Source organism: Frankliniella occidentalis, unplaced genomic scaffold, assembly GCF_000697945.3.
Source record: "Frankliniella occidentalis isolate FOCC.00 unplaced genomic scaffold, Focc_3.1 Scaffold2, whole genome shotgun sequence".
NCBI classification, from domain to species: Eukaryota; Metazoa; Arthropoda; class Insecta; order Thysanoptera; family Thripidae; genus Frankliniella; species Frankliniella occidentalis.
Window position 1 is genome coordinate 580396 of NW_026267132.1, and position 6923 is coordinate 587318.

Sequence of the window (6923 nt, forward strand, 5' to 3'; positions counted from 1 at the left end):
CGCCTTTCCGCGAACAAAGCGACCCAGCATCCCGCGGGCAGCGGGCGGTGTTTCCTATCGCACCCGCCTGCGGAGGCCGGCATAGGCAGACCCGCCGAGCACGGCCGCACCACGGGCCTGCCTAACCCCACGGCGGACGGTTGCCTATCCCCCCACCTCACCCGCCTGCGGAGGCCGGCATAGGCAGACCCGCCGAGCACGGCCGCACCACGGGCCTGCCTAACCCCACGGCGGACGGTTGCCTATCCCCCTACCTCACCCGCCTGTGGAGGCCGGCATAGGCAGACCCGCCGAGCACGGCCGCGCCACGGGCCTGCCTTACCCCACGGCGGACGGTTGCCTATCCCTCCGTCTGCAGGGGCGAGCAGTAGCCCGCCTCCCTACTAGGGGCTCACCTTGAACTAGCGTGGACGCCAGTGCTAACTCGACGCCTGAGATTTCGAATAAAAGTAGACAGTCCTTTCCTGCTGTATCCACTTTCTTACACCTTGCTCACTTTAACGACGTTGCTCTTCGGTCGAGTGTTCTCTCTCTCTCTCTCTCTCTCTCTCTCTCTCTCTCTCTCTCTGTCTCTCTTGCCCGCACCATCCCACCACACAACTTGAAGGAGCCGCAGCACCGGCGGCTCGAAGCGCTACGTCGTTGTCGTCTCCACGAGGCGTTTGTGTGCGAGAGACAGAGAGCCAGAGAGAGAGAGAGAGAGAGAGAGAGAGAGAGAGAGAGAGAGCGAGCGAGAGAGTGAGAAGGGCGCGACTGGGAGGTGGCGGGTGTCCACACTTAAAACTTTACTGCTGCAGCGCACCACAACCCTTGGGGGGAAGGGGGCGGGGTGGGAGCTGCCAGGCAGGAACATCCTCACATCCGCTATGCCGGGTAACGGTTTCGCAAACGGTTCTTGTTTCGGGTTGGAATCAGTTTAATTTTGACAGTTGGAAATTCTAAATATCATAGGTATGGTCAAAGCATTCCTAGAATATTTGGGCACATTTATTCACTGTGCATCGCCATAGGCGGTGGACTATCGCGCAGTGCTGTACCGTTTTCTCATGAAGAACAGGGCTGGCTACGCTACAACTTCGTGCCCCCTTTCCCCATCCCAGCCCCTCGCTTTCCCAACCCCTTTCCCCGAGACAACAGGCAGACAAACCCAGTTGTGGACGCGCCGTACCTTCCGACGAGCTGTCATAAGCCGATATCGGGCTTGGGGGTGCTTCCTGTCACCCCTCTCCGCCACCCTCTTCCCCCCCTCTCTCTCTCGCTCAGCGTTGTGTGCCCCAGTACGCATACAGCCCACCACTATCACAAGGCGGCCATCTCATACCCTGCAAATACAACCCCAACGGACACTGTAAGCAATGCGCGTCTTAATTAAATTTTCAAAACACATTTTGTTATATATCATAAGAGTGGTAATTGTAATCGGTATCGTAGAACTAAGACAGCCCGTATTGAAATTTGATTTTCTCTCCGGTTCTAGTTTTCCGTGGAGGCTTCAGGGCACACCACAACTAATATATTTTAAGGAACACTATCTCATACAACTTGCAGACATTTTACATTCCCGACAGAGCAGGTTTAAAATAAAATAAAGACCAGGAGCGAATTCTATCCTCTGAAGGTCGGGGAATGCGCGAGGGATGACGCTGGTGCGTATGGCCTTTTAAAATGTGTGTCGGTTGGTCGAAATGCGCGCGCGTAACTATAGAATTATAATGGAAGGGGGTGAGGGAGGAGGGGGGGGGGGGCTGACACCTCCCCCGTCTATTAAGCGTCTTTCAGCCGTAACTTAACTTGGCGCGGTGCCTAACCAACGTATTCCTTTGTCTGTACCGGCTGCAAAGGAAAAAGGGGGAGGGTTGGGTGAAATATGGCAGGAGTGAGGAGAGACTGCGAGGAGCGGGGGGAGACGGAAGGGAACAGGTAGCACGAAGTGAGAGAGAGAGAGAGAGAGAGAGAGAGAGAGAGAGAGAGGGGGGGGGGGAGAGGGGTGAAAGGTCGATAGGGGTTTGCTCATCCGCGCCGCCGCCTCAGAAAGAAAGTGTAAACAGGTAATGAACTCGGCTAGCAATGTTTTGTTTGCTGTGAGGAGGGGATAAAAAACGGGAGAAACAAAAGGGGCCCTCTGGGACTAACGAAGAGACCGCCGTATCCCGGTCGGGCGCCACGGTGCGCCTATGTCACCAGTTTGGCGGAGAAAGCGAGAAACTTGGCGACGATCGGGTCTCCAATCACATCCAGCGGGCGGCCGCACTTTTCCAGAGCAAGGAGTGCACTGATAAAGAAAGTGTGCAACAACTCTGCCATGCACATGCAAGTGCTCTACACTACATTGCAAAGCTTTGAAGTGTTTGACTCGACATGTGAATACTGAAAAGTGGTTAACCGTAAAGTTGAACACTTTTAAATGTTGGCCATGCAACTTTGGGAACTTGAAAATTTACTGTTAAACACATTAAAATACTTAAATTTTCAGTCCAAATGTCGTGTCTACCATATTGGCTCTTACATGTTCATGCCAGTTGCACGCTTTTGTTCTTCGTTTCAATGAATAGATAGTTGGATAAATAGCAAATAGATTGATGGATAGATAGATAGTCATTTCATCATTAATAGAATTTTTGGTTTTGCACAACAGAGGCAGATGCACACACACAGACGCAGACAGAGAGCAAAGAAAAATAAAGGATGTAAAACGTTAATAAATGGTCTAAACGAATGTGTCGGGTGACGCCACGCATGCTAATGGTGGGGTCGTTAGAGGGCGCCGCCTGCGGCCCACGTGACCGCGCACCCAGCCAATGGCGTTGGGCGGTCACGTCTGCGACCATCTGTGACCGGCTGTGACCGTCTGTGACCAGTAGGGGAACGACGCCTGCCAAAGCGAGCAAAAAAATGGCATCCCCCCGCGGCCTTTGTCGCGACAAAGTATCGAGAGCTACATTTGCAGTGTCGGCCACGGCTGTCTGCTCCTAGGTCAAACCGTTGGGTGTCTCTGTGGGCGTGGCGGGGCGTGGCGGGGCGTGGCGGCGCGGGCGGGGTGGGGCGGGGCGGTGGTACTCGCGGCCGACTGCTACTCCGCGGGCGCCGAAAAGCGGCGCAAGGCGTGCCGCACGACTGAACAGCCCGCCACGCCCCGCCACGCCCCGCCGGGTCCTCTGGCCTCAACTCATTTGCCGGCGAATAAGTGTGCCGCAAAGAAAGTGTTGTAGTACTTCCAGCGGGCCTTAATTCCAGAGGTCAGGCGAACTGCCCGCCCCCCTTCAACCTTATTACTTTTGCTCCAGGTTTTTGCAGCAGCTGCATCAGACGCGGATGGTCCGCACCGCGTGACCAAATAGCCCTTCGCCACGCGCCCAATCTCTCGCTGCAGGGTCCAACCAATTGGCCCTTTCACAAAGAAACCTAGACAATTTCAATTTCTCTCGCTTACTCTTTCTTTGTTGTGTGCTAACAATACTGTTCAGCTGCTCTGTCTACATTTTTAGCGGGACTCTTTAGCCCTTTTAATATGGACCAAATAAAAACTTCTTCAATTCGACTCTCGCTCTCTGTCTTCCCATCACTCCTTCTTAATCTCTCCCTCTCCCTCCCTCCCTCCCTCCCTCCCTCCCTCCCTCGTCTACCTCTCCTCTCTAGTGGTGGAGAAGCCCACCTTTGCACGCCGGCACACGGTGACATGATTATTTTGCTTCGGTAGATTGCCAATATCGCGGACCAAACGGGCCACACACAATTAAGGTGGCGAGAAAGGGCCGCGGGGCGTGGCGGCTGGGAGGGCGTGAGATAGGCGGGGCGGGGCGGGGGGAAGCGGGTGAGGCCTTAGGACAACGGTGGGGAGGGGGGCCTGCTCGAGGAGGGCCCACTTCGTCCTTAACTTTGTTAGCAACTTGATTATGTCCCCCCGCAATTGGGTGTTATAGTCGCGTCGCGCGCTTTACCCCCTTCACCACACGCACGACCTCATCCTCCTCCCTCACTCTTTCCCTCCCCCCTCTCTTTCTCTCTCTCTCTCTCTCTCTCTCTCTCTCTCTCTCTGACACACACACTCACAAACGCACATGACCCGTTCAATTAACAGCCAATTAAGTTGACGGGCGTGGCGTGGCGTGGCGCGGCGTGGCGCTCGGCGGTATCGGCCTGGAACACCACGGCGGCGCGCATCGTGTATGGCGCGGTGGCCGCCACACATCCAGTTGACAGGCCGCCGCACCACGCCGCCGCACCCCGCCCCGCCACGGCCTGCCCGACAGGTCAATGCGGCCGACGCAGCAGGCTCCTGCGGAACACCCGCTCCCGCTGCTGGGCGCAAAACGAAAGGGAAAATATGCGCACAGTAATCCGGGCGCTACACACAGTCGGGCCGGTAGGGCCGCGGGCGGCCGCGGGGCGGGCGGGGGCAGCGGGACGGGACGGGACGTGCTGTGCCCCTCCAGCCTCCAGCCGCCTCCCGCCCACCTCCCCCGGGACCCGGTCCCGGGGCCCACGGGGACGGACAGGCGACCAACCAACATGCGATTCGGAGGTGTTTGTCGACCTCGGGGTCCATGCGGGTCTAACGGCCGGCGTGGCCTGGCCCGCCGACACTTACCGGTAGCGACGCCGTCGTTGCGAGGGGGAGGGTCGGGCTCCCCTCGAAGAAGGAGCCGGCGGCGGGGTAGTCGGCCAGCACGGCGCCGGGGTGCCACACGTCGGGGACGTGCGGGGCGGGGGCGGCGGGGAGCGCGTCAGACGACTGACGGGCGACGGGCGTGCACTGGGAGTGCGTGTCGCGCGCGCGCGCGGAAGGGTGCCGGCCCGGTATCACAACTTGTCACTCTGGGAGGGGACTCGTCTCTCTCTCTCTCTCTCTCTCTCTGGCGCTCGCAGGCGTGCTGGCTCCACAGCGGCCGACCACAGACTGGGCGTCTCGCGGCGCGTCGCGCGGCCGAGGGCGGCCGTCCCGAGCCGAGCGGAGCAGCGCGGCCGCATCGAGCGTTCGGCGAGCGGGGCGGGGGGCGAGGGGCGGCCGCCCGAAGCGGAGCCGAGCGCGGGGCCGAGCGGCGCCGAGGGACGCCGACGCTGGCATGCGCCTCCCGACCGTCGCCATGGCAACTTGCAATGTACGAAAAAAGAAAAAGAGGAAAACAAAATAGAATGTTGGGTCCATAGGGGGCGGGGTGATGGAGGTGGTGCGAGACAAAGGGCACATGTTGAGTGCCCTTGAATGAAATGCGCATCCTCGCGATAATTTATTACCACGTGGTTGTGACGGGTGTGACGGGCCGCCGTGTGACGCGCCTCCGTGACGGGGCGCGTCCACAGCAGGTGCGCAGCGCCGCCATCCATCGTGGACGTCAATGGCACCGGCGCGAACAGCGAACACCTGACCCGCCCCCACCGCACGGACAGCCACGGCACGCCAGAGCACCCGTCCCGTCAGCACCCGCCAGAAACAGCAAGGACCCGCAAGGGCCCGCCAGGATCCGCTAGGTCCGCCAGGACCCGCTGGGATCCGCAGGGACCCGCCGGGGCCTGCCAGGATCAGCCAAGAACCGCCAGGGCCCACCAGGAACCACTAGAATCCACCAGGACCCACTAGGACTCACCAGGACCCATCAAGACCAACCAGGACCAACCAGGAGCCACCGGAACCCGCCAAAGAAGCCAGCAAAAGGCGCCAGGACCAATCGAAATCCCTTTAAATCCGCTAGGACCCGCTTTGGACCCTCAAGGGCCCGCAAGGGCCCGCATGGACCCCCAAGGACCCCACTGCGACCCGCCAAAGACCCTTGCGCACGGATGGTTACATCCGTTACATCGGTATACAAACACCTGTCAAGTCAAACCGGACCGTACCCTCGTGCTGCAGCAGAGGATTCGCTGCCCTCTACCGCAGACCCACCACTGGTGCCATCAGTGCCATCAAGATTCCCGTCCTACCGTCGACTGTCGCCTCGAGACCACTGTTGAACAAAACACCCCGGACTAAATAATAGTGGCCCGACGACGTACGCCACCCCGAGGCCAGGTCAACCCTGGCAAGACCCGATTCTGAATCCAGAGGGCATCAGCAGAAAGTCGAAAATATTAAGTACTTATGAACAAGCCGTCATAAATCCTTTCTAAAGCTAAAAAATGTACTACAAAATAAACATGCAACAAAATTAATTTCCCAAAACCGATTAAAATTTAAGAACCCCTTTTTAAACTAAATATATGGTCGCACAAATCGAATTAAGACAGATAGACTAAATAATTTCATCGCCACGGATAAATTTTGGTTTCTAGAGATAAAATTTGATAGGTTTGGAATTTGGTTCTCTGGACTAAGCGGTCTTCTGAGTGTATTTCAAAATTTCGAGAGGAGCATACCAAACCATCACCCTTTTTCATTTTTTTTTTCGCAGTTGCCCATGCGACTCAAGCAAATCGCGCATGTAGCGATGCATCTCGATGCCAACGCGCCTCTCAGCGGAGTAGAGGACCCGTCGTCCGGCTTTAGCCGCGGATGGGGAGGGGGTATACGAGGGGTGCTAGCATGAGCGAAAAGTCTGCTCCTCGTTAGAAGTATCCTCCCCTCCCTGACCACTTTATATAAATCTTGATCTGCTCCCAAAAATTCGGAAAGTCATAGCGGCCGGTGCCATGACTGATCGCGCACCAGGTGTCGCGGTCGGAGAAGGAAGTCGCGGCGGGCGGCCCTGGAGTAGCAGAGCGAGCAGAGCCAACACCAAGTGGCCCATTTACGCGCGAGACGTGAGAAATGGAACGAGAGCGAAAACATAAATCACAAACACACACACAAAAAATATTGCAAAACCCGCAAGAAATCGGCATTTAAGACGATAATTTTAATGATAGGATGGAGAGTGCGCCGTGCTGTGTGCCGATACGATCAATCAGGGGCAGTCACTCAAGAGGAGGATTAATCAAAGCGCAGTGAG

The 6923-nt window shown here is 57.3% G+C and overlaps 1 protein-coding gene across 6 annotated transcripts in view; it reads right to left on the reverse strand.

The window, feature by feature from the left end:
- Window positions 1-6923, reverse strand: part of LOC113208146 (RNA-binding protein Musashi homolog Rbp6-like) — a 234202-nt gene that overhangs the window by 105218 nt on the left and 122061 nt on the right. The window contains exon 1 of one of the 6 annotated variants that reach the window (XM_052265502.1): window positions 4589-4907. The exons of 3 other annotated variants lie outside the window; for them this stretch is intronic. The gene's annotated coding sequence lies outside the window, so the exon portion shown is untranslated. Of the gene's footprint in view, window positions 1-4588; window positions 4908-6923 lie in introns of those variants that run through there. 2 more of the 6 variants (XM_052265511.1, XM_052265523.1) reach the window with 2 other exon arrangements.